Source organism: Mustela lutreola, chromosome 5, assembly GCF_030435805.1.
Source record: "Mustela lutreola isolate mMusLut2 chromosome 5, mMusLut2.pri, whole genome shotgun sequence".
In the NCBI taxonomy this organism is placed as follows: Eukaryota; Metazoa; Chordata; class Mammalia; order Carnivora; family Mustelidae; genus Mustela; species Mustela lutreola.
Window position 1 is genome coordinate 130,148,912 of NC_081294.1, and position 15,681 is coordinate 130,164,592.

Here is a 15,681-nt window from a genome sequence, read left to right on the forward strand (position 1 = left end):
ATGGATTCCACATACATAAGCATTTAAACTATTAATAATTAATGGAGAAAATTTCAGGACATTGAGGGAAATGATTTTGGTTACATAAGTTTTTAATAACATTACTTTCACCATGTTGTATAAGAAAGATAGCCTTTATTGTGCAGTGGGATAGTATCAGATAAATATAAATTTCATTTTAGCATTAGAAAAACTGCTAGGATCTTACTTGAATAATAGCAGTTTTATAAATTGGAAACAATAGATGAAACATAGATGAACTAGATAGAACAAGATGATTCACATGAATGCTAGAAAGAACAACTAAATGTTGCCAGTCTGGCAAATTGGCCTTTATGCAAATTAGTAGTGTTTTAAATAAAGAAAACATATCAAAGGCCATGTCTGTTCATTTATTTTGACATTTTATAATTGAGCCTAATTATTTGTGAAACTGTAACCCATTAAGCTGGCCGATGGTATACTTTGTGAAAATAATGACATTTTAGTCAAAGAAGCACTTACTTTCACTTTCCATAGCACATTCAGGCAAGATACTTAGTGGAGTAATTAATTAAAAAGTAAAATGTCAAGTCTTACCCACATCTCTGTGCATTAACCAAAGATACATACAGACTGGAAGTCAGAAATTCAAAATGGGCTCTTTGTTTAATAGGCATTTCCAGAGACAAATTTGTGAAATTAATTCTCTGAACAATCTATGAACTATATTATGCCTAATTATTTGCCTTACATATCAAATATACCTTTATTCAGCCTAATGTGCCTGATTTTTGCCACTTTGCCAGTTTCTCTAAACTTTGTAGTCCTACATTTCATTGTCACATGTACCTATCTTTGTTGATGTCACTTTGCCTCTGGAAAGCCCAAAAGTAATGATACAGGGGAGTTATAACTCTATTTTAAGCCAGGCTTGTATTACCATTATATTTTGCAGATGATTATTTTAAGAACAAGTAATTATGGATTTTTCTTAAAATTGAGCTGGTTTCATTTTTTCATAATTTACTACATATGAAATAATTCCTAGTTTTGTCAAGGCTGGAAACATACTTTGCTGCTGCAAATTATCGAGACCACATACAAGTGTAAGCTAGCAGCATTTCCTCCAATTTGGTTTTCTAAGTAAACAAAGCCTGCAGCACAGTCTTCCATTAATGAGGGATGAATCTGAGTCTTTTCTGATAAATCAAAGGGCCGTGCTTATTAAACAAAGATGATGTTATTGATTCAAAGGGCACGCTCTTTAAGCAGTTTTTCTAATTGTTTGTGCTGATCCATCTACGTTTTACATTTTACTTCCCATTTTAGCCACACACATTTTATAAAATGTCCAGCCAGGCTCAGAGGTTTATTACAGGAATAGCATGATACAATACTCGCCGGCCAGTGAATAGAAGGCCCCATGACCTTCACATTATTGATGGCAAGTTGGGCTAACTGCCTGATAGGCACATTAATCCTAGTGTCAACATCAAGGAGAATTTTTGTTTGAGGCAATATAAATTATATATGCACAACTAAGGGGAGAAACTAGCAATACAAGTGCTTGGAAGTAAACTTTCTTTAGTTAAAAACAAAGCACATTTTTTTCATCTTCCTTCTGTGCAAATAACATTTTTTAAAATAAAAGAAATAACACTGAACTTCCCTAGCAAAAACAACCCATGAGACATTCATCACGAGTTTGCAGTCCTTTTTAATTGCGTAAGCAACATTAACTCACAGGATAGAAAACTGCTATAGAATTTTGCTCATTTTCTTTGTGCAAGATGTACACCTAAGTTAATAGTTCTGCTGGGATACCCGGTAGACTGAGCATGAAACAATTCCTTGGTAAAATGGTAAAATTTTATTTTACAAAGATTGTCTTCTATCATTTCAGTAAATGTACCATGTGCACCGGAAATAGTTTGAATTTTGTCATTGTAGAATGTAGGGCACACTATGTGACAATTAGGCTGGTAATTGTATTAGTTATATATAGAGCCCACTATATGAAAATTGGAACTATTAAGTTGTTTATTAATTGTGCTGCTCATCTTTTCTATACTTTTACTGATTTATCTTAATGGCAAGTATTAGCAACTTTTGAATGCTAATTTCATATATATTAAATCTGTGTATTGATTGCATAGAAATTTAGAACAATAGTATTTTCCAGTTGATTTCTCTATCATTATGAAATTTTACTGTTTATCTCTAGGAATGCTCTTGCCTTAAAATTGTCTTTGATATTAATATAAATCTACTTTAGCTCTGTATTTGCATAGTTAATTTATTATTCAATCCTTTGCGTTTCAGTCGTTCTCCATTCTTATATTAATAAACATTTCTCTTAGGATTAGCATATAGGTGAGGTTTTTTTAAAACCTAATCTAACAATCTTATTCTCTACTTGAACTATTTTGCTCGTTCACATTAAATGTAATTAAAGATATAGTTTACTTCATATCTGCTGTTTAATTACTTGTTTTCTATTTGGCCCACCTGCTTTATGCTCATAAAGCTTTCTTGCTTTCTTTTCGGTTAATCTGGTGTTATTCTGTTTTGTTTGGTTGTTTTAACTGTTCTATTTTCCCTCTATAAATTTGTTAATTATAGCTGCTTCTTCTACTCTTTTAATGATTACTGTCAATTACAGCATTTATTCTTCAATCATTGTAATGTGATGCAGATTATTATTTTCAGCATTTCTTCTATAATGCTAGCAACATAGGACCTTTTAACTCTATATACAGCCTCCCACCTTTCACATTACTGTTTTCATGCATTTTAACTATATATATATATATATATATATATATATATATATATATATCCAATTGCACAAAGTATTATTATCTTTCTGTCCAGACAGTATTCATCTATATGAATCTCTCCTTTGCTGGACACTTATTTAGGTACTTACATATCCTGGGATCATTTTCCTTCTACCTGAACAATTTCCGTGTAATTTTTTTTTTTAGTGCTGGTTGGCTGGCAGTACGTTCTGTATGTTTTTATGTGTCTGAAAATATCTTTAAATCTTCTTTGTTTTAAAATATTAGTTTTTATATTCTATTTTAAGTTCTTTTATATCTTCATTCTTTAAAAAATTGTTGATGGGTAGAAAAATCTTAATTGATTTATCAACCTGTTTTTTTATTTGCTTGTTTCTTTGAAAGTAATATGTTTACCCCTTTTGGCTACATTTAAGATTTTCTCTTTGTCTTTAGCTTTCAACAATTTTATTATGATATATCTATGTGTGGTATACTTTGTATTTACCCTGCTTGAGCCTCACAGAAATTCTTTGGTCTGTATATTTCATCAGTTTTATATAATTACACCTTTTTTTCCCCCTTTAGTTACTGCATATGTCCCAGTCTTTCTTGTTCCTCTAACTTTGGTTCTAGATGTGTATTATAGCTGTTCATGGCATGTTGTGTGCTTCTTTTGCTCTTTTTGGTATTTTTCATACTCCCCTCATCCTTGAGTTTGCATATTTGCTATTGATATGTGTTCCAGTTCACTAATACTCTTTTTTGCTTGTTTCTAATTTCCTATTAAACCCATCCGTTGAACTCTTTATTTTAGACATTTTAGACAATTTTCACTTTTAGAATTCCTATTTAAATCTTTCATAGATGATACTTCTCATAACAAATTTTCCCATCTTTTCATCTATTCTTCTGTGTCTTTGTCTGTTTTTATCATAGTTATTTTAAGGGCATCTGGGTGGCTCAGTTAAGCCTCTGCCTTCAGCTCAGGTCATGATCTCAGGGTCCTGGAATTGAGCCCTGCATCAGGCTCTTTGCTCAGAGGTGGAGCCTGCTTCCCCCTCTCTCTGCCTGCCTCTCTGCCTACTTGGATTTCTCTCTCTCTCTGCCAAATAAATACATAAAATATTTTTTTTTAAATCATAGTTATTTTAAAGTATTTTTTATTAACTCTAACATTGATTCAGCTGTGTCTCTTTTTCATTGTTTTTGGTTTAGGTGATGTCATCTCTGACCCTTTTTTAATTGAATTCGGAACATTATGTATTTTTAAATCTCTGGTCGTCTATGGCTCTAGGAGTGGTTCGCTCTGCCTTTTGCTGGGCAGATAGAGTAGTGGCTGATAATTATAATCTAATCAGGGATTAAACTGAGTAGAGGTTGGATACTAATTTTCATCAAGGCCCTGTAAGTGGATCATAGTTATGGCTAAAAGTGAAGAAGCTGCAGGACTTCCAGTTGAAAGCTTAGTATGCTTATCAGGGACTCTCTCAGATAAATCTCAAACTCTACTTTTAAAGACAGTAAATGAGACAGCAGAAAACTGTGCCCTCCCTTTCAGAATCTTTCTGCCTAGCTTTTCTACGCCCAACCTTGAGCAGCTTCGGAATTGGGTTAAGTAATTTGGGGAAACCTAGTGTGTCAGGTAATTTCTCTTATCCTTTCTCAATGAGATCTTGGCCCCTCATGTCTCTTAACTTTTTCTTGAGTTTTAGATCTTGTTAAAAGTTTATTAGTATCAGTATTCCCTGGAAGTTGCCCTGTGTCCAGGAAAAGCCTGGGTTCTCAACTAATAAACTAAGCCTAGAATTACAAATGATTCCAGAGAAATGCAGAAAGACACTTCATTTCACCTCCATTTTCTCTTTTCCACAATCTTGACCTTTTGGTTCTTGTTACTTTAACAACTTTCCCAGGCCTTTAAATAAGTGGTTTTTAAATGTTTTATTGAGTTTTTCTATTGAGAAAGATACTCCATCCTATCCAGAAAAAGAGAATACTTTTTTATCTTCACTTTCCATTTCTGGGATCATCTCCACAACCAAAAGGAAAATTAAAGTTGTTTTACTTATCTGTTTGCTTGCTTTTACAATTAGATTTTTCTGTTATTAATATTCAGATTTATAAGGATAAATTTCTTTTCTTAAATTTTTTAGAGCCACCTGGAACTTGAGTCTGTCAAATATCAGTCCAATAGATTGGACTTATATATTTGTTTTTTATAAACACATTTATAGAGCTGCCTCAATGTGTAAAGAAATACAACTAAACTGTAAGTTATACTGATTAGATACTAAATTAGGCTTATTTTTAGACCAGAACCTCTTTTGAGAATAGAATTGAGAAATAATTCAGCAGCACCTTATTAAGTAATACTTTATACTATATGTAAAGATTAATGCTTAAAAGTGTCACATTTTCTGCTTTGCGGTTATTAGAAATCATACAGTAATTTAGGAGGTTGTTTCATGTTCTATACACTCAAAGAAACCTGCTTAGGCTAACAAGAGATTCAGTTCGAGACATGGCATTACTTTGGATAAATAACATACTATTTCTGTGCTCTGTGTACCAAAATCAATAACTTTATAATGAGGCATTAAGTCTCCCTGGATATTAAGATGACAGAGTTCAAAAATAATACATTCTTTGGTTTTATTTTCTTTCTGTCAATTTACTCTAACCTGGGCTAGCTTTTGGAAGTTAACAAAATTGATTTTTTTCTTTTTTTCAAAACAGTCTGTCATCCAATAATTTATTTTGGTTTAGATTACAAAGAGCTCATGTGTTACACATTAGCTCCTTAACATTTAAAATAAGTTATTTTCATTTGCTTTCTCATTTACTAGTTTCAGATTGGAATATATTTGCATTTGTAAAATGTGTATAAATCAGTATGTTTCATAGGTAAGAGCAGGAAAGGCAATAAAAAAATGACTTCTAACAAATTATTCACATTTGAAGGAGAAGGAATGGATAGATAAATATGCAAACTTACTTTCCCAGTACTGCATATAAATTGTTATAAATGTTCTACTATATAAAACAAACAAACAGAAACTTTTGTGTAATGCCCTCAGGAGTCACAATGAGATGTTTAATTAACAGGTATATCAAATATCATTGTTTCTTCTCTGCATACCCTAATGTGTTCTCATATAAAAATAATTATTTTAATAATGATTATTTTTCTTATCAGTTTCAGTTTTGAAGAAAATAGCTAACTAAACTTTAGTTTCATGGTTTTTACTAGATTCAGAAATAACTGTGCTGCAGAATGTTAAAATTAAAATGGGACCTCCATTTAAAATTGTTACAGAAAAGGGGCATCTGCTGGCTCAGTCAATTAAGCGTCCAGCTCGATTTTGGCTCAGGTCATGATCTCAGAGCCTGTTTAAGATTCTCTCTCTTCCTCTTCCTCTGTCCTTCCCACCCTCCCATCCCCCCATGCTCATGCTCTCTTTCAAAATAAATAAATTAAATTAAATAGTAAAATGAAATAAAGGGGCACCTGGGTGGCCAGTCAGTTAAACGTTTGACTCTTGATTTTGGCTAGCGCCATGTCAGCCTCCATGCTCAGCAGGGAGTATGCTTGAGGATTTCTCTCCCTCGTCCTCTGCTCCTCCCTCATTCTCAAAATAAATAAATCTTTAAAGATAACATAAAATAGTTACAGAATGTCAAGACTAAATAACCACATAGAGATTTTCCAAGGGAAATGGAAAAACCTCTTCCATGACTCTTGAATCCCTTTATGAACTTTGAAACTAAGAAAAGTAAGGGATGGAGGCCTTTTGGGGAAAGGTTAGTGATGAGTTGTATTTAGTGTGAGCTTTTTCCACATTATCAGTCCATAGTCTCACACTTTGCTGGAATGGTAGGTGGCCAACAGTTCCACCTGGTGCTCTGCGGTTTTATAAAGGCTACACCTTTCAATGACTCCTCTAGACAGTGACTTCATGGTGCAGGAATATGAACAGAAACTCACTATTAGGAGACACAGGACTCCCCTCACAGACTACAGTGGCTTGAAGACTCCTTCATGACTTTGCCTAACTTTCATCTGACTACAGAAAATTCTGTGACCATTCTCCCCAATCTACTCTTCCATTCTCCTTCATTCAGGATCAGATTGGCATCAGTTATGAAGACTCTCCCAGAATTCCTGGCTCCCTGCCCATTGTCTCTACATAGGTTTTGACCTAACAAAATACTATTCTTGGCATCTTCTCAGAGGGCCTGGAAAACTCAGGAGGTGAACCTCTACAGACCAAGTCTGGTGTTCAAATGGTCCTCTAACTTACCTGTAATTGAAAGATTTTTGAGTACTGGTTTTGGTTCCTACCTATAGAAGCTAGAGTGGACTGTGGCCTCTGGTTTCATTTCTAGTAAGAAAATAAGACAGAAAGGCAAGGCAGAACCAGGATAGTGCCATTGCATTGAGGTCTACTTATAACACCTAAATTAGCCAGAAGAAAGGATGAATGCATATTTTTCTTGAACTAGACATGTGCCACACTGCATAGAGCTGGCATGGGGTCATCATGGGACCTATAAAATAGGCCTGCCAAGAGAAATTAACATCTTACCAGAGAGAAGATAGAGCTGTACAGTTGAACCCCGGATGCCAAAATGACAATGTACTGCTACAGAGGAGCTATTCAACCTGTATCAGGAGACCTGGAGCAGGAACCTCTGAAGAGGCTCTAGAAGGAAGGTACCCCAAAAGTAAAAGGAACACATCGGCTGTCGACTTAGTCACATCCCTTTACCTGTTTTTTCCTTTTGTCTCTCCAGAAACCTGGAGAAAAGACAGTAGGAAAGAATAGGACAGGGAATAAGGTGACAAAGAAGAAGAAAACAGAGGTGAGTTGTGGTCTCTTTTTCTCACTGAAGGTTTCCAGGCTTCAAAAGGGGGTGGGGAGGGCAAATTTAGGTTTTATACAAAATCAGGCTTGAAGTTCTGGTTGTTATTATGAGTCTGCAAAGGCTGTTTGATGAATTGAGTAAGTATATTCAAATTCAAATATTGAAAAACTACCCATGAGCTAAGCAAAAGCAGAAAGTCTGTGGGAAGCCTGTAGGTATTTTGTGAAAAGGTGGAAGAGATTTTCTCCCAATAAAAATTTAATGTCATGAGACAGGTTTGATAAACCTGCTGATCATACATACTAATTTTCATAGAGAATTAGTAAAAATATAATAAACCTACAGTTAGCAGCATAATATCATTGTTAGTCAACAAGCAGCACTAAAAAAGCCATAATTTAAAAAAAAATCCATAATTTCAGTCCCATGCAAGTAAGTGATTATCTGAGGTAAATTTACTGATATCCTTCACATAGCTTGGGAAACTATATATTCCCCATTGATACCATTGCCGTGAAAATAGTGCCAAATATCTATATATAGTACATGTAAGTATACTTGCACAATTTTTCAATTTACTATTTCAACTACTACAAAATAGGCATGATCAAAAACACAAACTATTTCATAGTAGTTCTAAATTTCATTACCAAAAGAACCTAGAATAAAAGTAAGACACAGTGAGGTCATTAGGAAAAAAAGGGATATCTTTGTGTTCTTTTGCATAAAATGAAATAATAACACCACGATTTTGTCCTGACTTTTTAGCAAAAGACATGAATTAAAACACTTTTGAGCACACTTTCTGAACAATTATGTACCTATATACCAAAAGTCAGGCAATGAAGACAAACTCGATCTTAATGAGCAACAAGAATCTAGGAGATGAAAACCAAACAAAAGGCCAAGAGAACCACTAATGATATTACAGTTGCTACCATGAGCTTTTACATTTGGATAACAGCAGCATGATTCATAAGCTAACCAAGTTTCATTTTTTCCATTATCAAATTAAAGCCTTTTGCTAATTTTTTATGACCTCAATCCATTAACTTTGTCCTGACTTTTCATTTCTAATCTTCACCAAATCAAGATGCAGAGACTAAAAGTGAGTCAGATTTCCACTTCTAGCCTGGGAAGCTAACACTCTTCTCATGAATAATTTATTTAAAAAGAAAATAAATTGTTTTATGGTTTTTAGGCCAGCCAAACACTAAAACTATGGGAAAACTGTGGTCTCTTCTTTAAATACTTTGAATTTTACAAGGGTCTTGACTGTACATGTAAATTTTACTCAGTTGGGTTTGTAATTCTGCTATTTCCATTTCAACACAGCAGTAAGTCAATAGTATTCAATTAAATAAGTCAATAATATTCAATTATATTTGAGCATGTCTATTTCTGGGAATAGCTATACCTAAGGAAGATACACATGTTAAAGAAAAATGCTTCATTCAAAAAATCAAAGATAAACATAGATTTTTTTAGTTGCCCCCATCTGTATGAATAAAATATGCTGACATATGGTTAACAACAGGTAATTAAACCTGGCCAGTACCCACTTTGGGCTAATTTGAATGATCTGATTTCAGTTAGCATATACTGGATAACAGGTCAATAAAATTCCCCTCACCTGATTTCCACATTTTCATTAATGATAACAGTGATTCATTTGTAGGTGGGGAAAGGTTGAGGTAAAAGTCGGTCATAGGAGACAGAAAACATTCACTTGACTCCCCCCATTCCCAATTCTGCTTGGTATGCAATGTTAGAATATAATGTTTCAGGGGTGCCTGGGTGGCTCAGTGCGTTAAAGCCTCTGCCTTCAGCTCAGGTCATGATCCCAGGGTCCTGGGATCGAGTCCCACGTCGGGCTCTCCTCTGAGCAGGGAGCCTGCTTCCTCCTCTCTCTCTGTCTGCCTCTCTCTGCCTGCTTGTGATCTCTGACTGTTAAATAGATAAATAATATCTTAAAAAAAAAAAGAATATAATGTTTCAGTTTATGATAGCGATCTGAACATTCCTCTCCCTCCTCACAGTAGTGACAAAATTATAAAAGAATAAATTTATAACCCCAGATTCCTATGCCCGGATTAGGTAAAAGGAACATTTAAAGAAGGCACAAAATACATTTGAAAATATATAGGAGTTGTGCATAAACATATCTCTAATGTTCTCCACCTGAAAAATTACTTTAAGAAATACTGTAGCTCTTGGGGCGCCTGGGTGGCTCAGTCAGTGAAGCAACTGCCTTCAGCTCAGATCATGATCTCAGGGTCCAGGATTGAGCCCCATGTTGGGTTCCCTGCTCAGCAGAGAGTCTGCTTCTCCCTCTTCCTCTGCCCCTCTCTTCTGCCTGTGCTCCCTCTCTCTCTTTCAAAAAAAGGAATAAAACCTTAAAAAGACAGAGCAGCTCCCTCGCTGCGATCTATTGAAAGTCAGCCCTCGACACAAGGGTTTGTAAAAAAAAATAAAAAAAAAAAATAAATAAAAAAAAAAAAAAAACCTTAAAAAGAAAAAGTAGCTCATGGAAAAAAGAGCACAAAAATATTGCTATAAGATTATTTAAATATAAAAATTACTTTTACACCTAGGATAAATAATGTAATGAAGCAAAATTATTATAATTAAAGATTATATATTAAAGATTAATTGAAAGTAGTAATAATTCAACGAAAATACACTGGGTCAAAATCCTAGAACATACTAGCAAAAATGAGAGACATGTAAATAGTGCAAACTTAATTGCTAATTTTTGCATCTATGAGAACTCAACAGATGTGGTTTCATTTCTATAACTGATAACTTTTTTTCCCCATTTTGGAAATCTGTATTTACCTTAGGTATTTTTTTTTATTTAAATTCAATTAGCTAACATCTAGTACTTCATTAGTTTTTGATATAGTATTCAATGATTCATTAGTTGCTTATAAAACCCAGTGTTCATCACATCACATGCCCTCCTTAATGCCCATCACCCAGTAACCCCACTCCCCCACCTGCCTTTCCGCAACCCTCAGTTTGTTTTCCGGAGTCAAGAGTCTCTGATGGTTTGTCTCCCTTTCTGATTTCTTCCCATTCAGTTTTCCCTCCCTTCCCCTATGATCCTCTGCTCTATTCCTTATGTTCCACATATGAGTGAAACCATGGGATAATTGTCTTTCTCTGGTTGACTTGTTTCACTTAGCAAAATACCCTCCAGTTCTATCCATGTCGATGTAAATGGTAAGTATTCATCTTTTCTGATGGCTGAGTAATAGTCCATTGTCCAATAGTCCGTTCATCTTCCATAAAGAAGATGAATCATATCTTCTTTATCCATTCATTTGTTGAAGGGCATCACAGCTCCTCCCAGAGTTTGGCTATTGTGGACATAGCTGCTATGAACATTGGGGTGTGTGTGCCCCTTCTTTTCACTACTTCTGCATCTTTGGGGTAAATACCCAGTAGTGCAATTGCTGGGTCATAGTGTAGCTCTACATTAAACTTTATGTTTACATGGATAAACTTAATGCTCATTTTTTTCTAAGCTTTTCATTCTAATTGTTCATAATTAACTGGATATTTTTTCTTTTTCTTTTCTTTCTTTTTTCTCTTCTTTCTTTCTTTCTTCTTCTTCTTTTTTTTTTTTTTTTTAAGAGAGAGAGAGCACATGTACACACACAAACACCATGATTGGACACTTAACTAACTGAGCTACCCAGGCACCCCAATTAACTGGGTATTTTTTAGTTTGTTTTTGATGGGCTGGATTTCATCTTCAAAACAGATTTCCCAAGACTCACTGTTTATTTCCCTTTGTATTACTTCTCGCCATGATGCATTTCTTTGCCTTCACTTATGAATTACACTTGGCTGTACATGGAATTTATTTACTCCTTCCTTTTTGAATTTATAGACATTATAATCTTATATTCTGGCATCTAAGTGTTACCAAGTCATAACTCAATCTAATTTTTTTTTCTACAGAGTACTTGCTTCTGCTAATAACAATCACTCTGTTGTAACCTTGAAAAGATACTCTGTGAACATGCAAGCATAACTGTGCAAATAATCTGTTTTTAATTAATACAAATGAGAATGCATCATAAACAAAGTTTCTGAACTTTGCTTTCTTAAAAAAAAAGTTCTAGTCAGCAATATTTGAGACCTCTTGTGTGTTCATAACTTTACCCACAGTGTTTCCAAACCATTTGATATTTGCCAACTAACAGTTAAAAAATGGAATTTCATTAGAGTTTTAATTTGTACTTTATTTCTGTGATTATACATGGGGTGAGTATCTTGTCATATGTTTAAATGATTCCCATGATGTTTACTTGAAATCTTTGTCATATTCTTTGCCCATTTTCTGGTAGGTTACCAATTTTTGTCTTCTTAATTTGCACTAACTTTTTATATATTAAGGAAAGAGAACATTTTTCATGGTAGATGTTCCAAATAATTTTCCTGAGGATTTAAATGTATCTGTCTACTCAGTTGTCCTAATTCATGCTTACTGAATAATTCCTCTTTCCCTAACAATCACTTTGGTACTTCTGTTATTTTTCAAATCCTAACAAATGGACCCTTACAGTCTTCTCGTGTGCTATTGTTTACTCATGTGCTAGTGTTTCTATATTAATGTGCTTCTGTTTACTTTTACAATGACTAATCCTACAGATGTTTTAATATTAACTTATATTAGTCATATTTATCTTTTTTCCAGAATATCAGAATATTTCTAAAATTTTCTCTATTTTTTATTGTTCTTTATATACTTCAGAATAAGTTGGTCAAGGTTCAAAAATATTTTGATAATTTTAGGGAAATTGCATTACACATACAGATTAATTTAGGGAGAATTTTAAATGTTTCCTGCTTGATCTACTCCATAACCACAGTATACTTCTCCATATATTTGTTTCCTTTTATATCTTTCAAAAGCATTTTATTTATATATGTTTCATATATATGTATACACACATATATAATGCATTTTATTGAGATATATATGTATTTTTTATTCCATGTGAAATATGTTTTTAAGTATGTTATTCTTTTTGTTACTATTAAAAATGGGATCTGTCTGACAATTTTTATTCTATTTTCCTGGGATGTGCTTCATCTTCCAGTCTGAAAATATATACCACACATTATTTCTAAGCATGATAGATAGATAAATGTAGTTATGTCATCTTTTGATTTTTTGTAATTCCCATTTTCCATGTTCTCTTTCCCAGAAATACCAATTATTTACATGTTTGCTCTCAATTGCCTTGTTGCACACAGTCGTTTATGTCTCTGTAAACTTTTGTAATATATGAACAATAATTTTCCTCAAGTCTTACCTCTGTTAATTTGAGTTACTCTATTATTTTTAAGTATTGCAATGTTATTTTTCCTTAATTTTATTTCATAAATTTGTAAAATGTCTTGATAGTCTCTCACTCTCTTTCTCTTTTTTTCTTTTTGTTTTTTTGAAGTGTCAGTATGGTTCTTTTTAAAAGCTTCTTTCATTCTGTCTTTTTTATTTTATTTATTTATTTATTTATTTGACAGAGAGAAATCACAAGTAGATGGAGAGGCAGGCAGAGAGAGAGAGGGAAGCAGGCCCTCCGCTGAGCAGAGAGCCAGTTGCGAGACTCGATCCCAGGACTCTGAGATCATGACCTGAGCCGAAGGCAGCAGCTTAACCCACTGAGCCACCCAAGCGCCCTCATTCTGTCTTTTTATACCATGTTGTGTTTTATTATCTTGAGATTACGAATTATGTATTCTTTTAGAGCCCAGAATTAATCTTTTTCCTGTGTGTGCTAGTCATCTGTGTTTTGACGACATAACTATCTCTTAATTGACTAAAATCTAGGTAGCTTTCATTTGTTTGAATATGTGATTTTGTTGCTACTGTTATTTCTGTTGTTACATTAACCTATAAATGCATTGTCTCTAGGCCTTTTATTTTCTCTGAAACAAAAGATAGATTCTACTTTACTCTTATTTGAACATTCTTTGTGAGTTCTGCTTAAAAAAATGAATCGGAAAAAAAAAATGAATCGGATACTAAATATTGGCCATATTAGTTAGTTATTAAACTTTTAAGGCATGAAGGAGCAAATTAGAGGCCTGAGTTCTCTTAGTCAAGAAATATTGTTCCTGGGGTGCCTGGGTGGCTCAGCCGTCATGATCCCAGGGTCCTAGGATGAAGCTCCTCTTCGGGCTTCCTACTTGGCAGGAGGCCTGCTTCTCCCTCCCCCATTCCCCATGCTTGTGTTCTCTCTCTTGTCTCTCTGTCAAATAGGTAAATAAAACCTTTTAAAAAGAAAAGAAAAGAAAAGAAAAACACTGTTCCTGTGAGGTTTCTGTCTGAATAAGTTGCTGTGCCATAATTGGGGTGTCTCAGTAGATCATCATACGAACTGTCACACCAAGTGGTGACATTTTTTCATGGTCATTTGGCTAATTCGATGAAAGGATGAATTAGTGAGAAATGTCATGATCCTTAGATTCTGTTTTGTGTGAAAACCCAACTGTGTTTTTACCACCATTGTTTTTTCACTGCCTTGTAGGAAATTCTTTCTGGTGCCCTTTATGAGACTGCCTATCTGAGGCTGGGTGAGGATTTCCCACATTGCTCATAATACACATCTCCATTTCCACTGATTTTGCTAAATCGGGTGTTTTAAAGGTAGTTTTACCAGAATTTTCTCTACTTATTTCCTCTAAATTACACACTCTATCAAAAAGAAGACTTTTGAATTTATTTTCAGCATCTCCCAGCCTGGTCCAAATTTTATTATATTTGACCAACATTTAAAATATATTGTATTAAGTTGAGATCATTCCCAAATTTGGTTAATGATATAATGTTACCTAGAACAAAGTATATCTATTGATAAAGAGCATAATCTAAAAATGTAAATATAAATTATGCATTTTCTTGATTGAAAGTACTTAAAGGTGCTTATAAACTGAAACATAATAATAAGATATCTTGATACACCTTTCTTCATCTGTTGACTGATCAAGAAGGCAAAGACAAATATGAATTTGGACCATATTTTGGAGTTAATAAATGTACATAATAGTTTATATACCATAATCTGTGATTAGACCTTATTTTGGAGAGTATGAAGTATTTATAAAATTAATAGCATCCATCTCACATGAAGGTGAGATGGAAGTACCTCCGGAGACACAGAAACCAAAAAGGACCATATAAGAAGGTTAAGAGGAATAGATGAATCCACTATTGCAGTTGGAGATTTCACCACCTCCCTCTTAGAACTAGACAGATCCTGCAGGCAGAAAATCAGTATGAATATGGTTGAACTCAATAACACCATCAATTAAGAATATATAATGGACATCTATGAACTACTTAATCCAACAACAGCAGAATACACATTCTTCTCAAGATCACATAGAATATTCACCAGGTACTACTACATTCTGGCCATAAAACACATATTAACAAATTTAAAGGAATAGACAACATACAATGTCTGCTCTCGATGACACTTGGAATTAAAGTAGAAATCAGTGACATAAAGACAGCTAGAAAAATCTCCAAATATTTGGCGATTAAACAACATTTGTAAATAATATGAGTCAAAGGAGAACTCTTTTTCTTATTATGTTCAATTAGCCAATATATAGTACATTGTGTTTTTGAAGTGTTCAATGATTGATTAGTAAGAACTCTTAGAAGTTTTAAAATATTTTGAATATACAAATATTTTTTAAAGGAAAGCACAACATACCAGAAGCAGTAATTAGTGGGAAATTTATAGCATTGAATGTACATGTTAAAGGCATAAAGTGGAGATGGAGTCACATCTACATTTGCTACATTAGATTTATCCAACAATAGCCTCAAAACAGACAAGAAGACAGTTTCTGCAGTGCCACATCTTGTCATAGACTGAGCATGTCACAATTTCCTTCCACTCTTGTGTCTTATCAAGCTGTCCCAACTCTAACTCTGCTTATACTCATCAAAATGTATTTGACTCATTTATTCTGTGTATGCACAAACTTACACTTTAGATTCTAAAGGTAAAATGTCAGA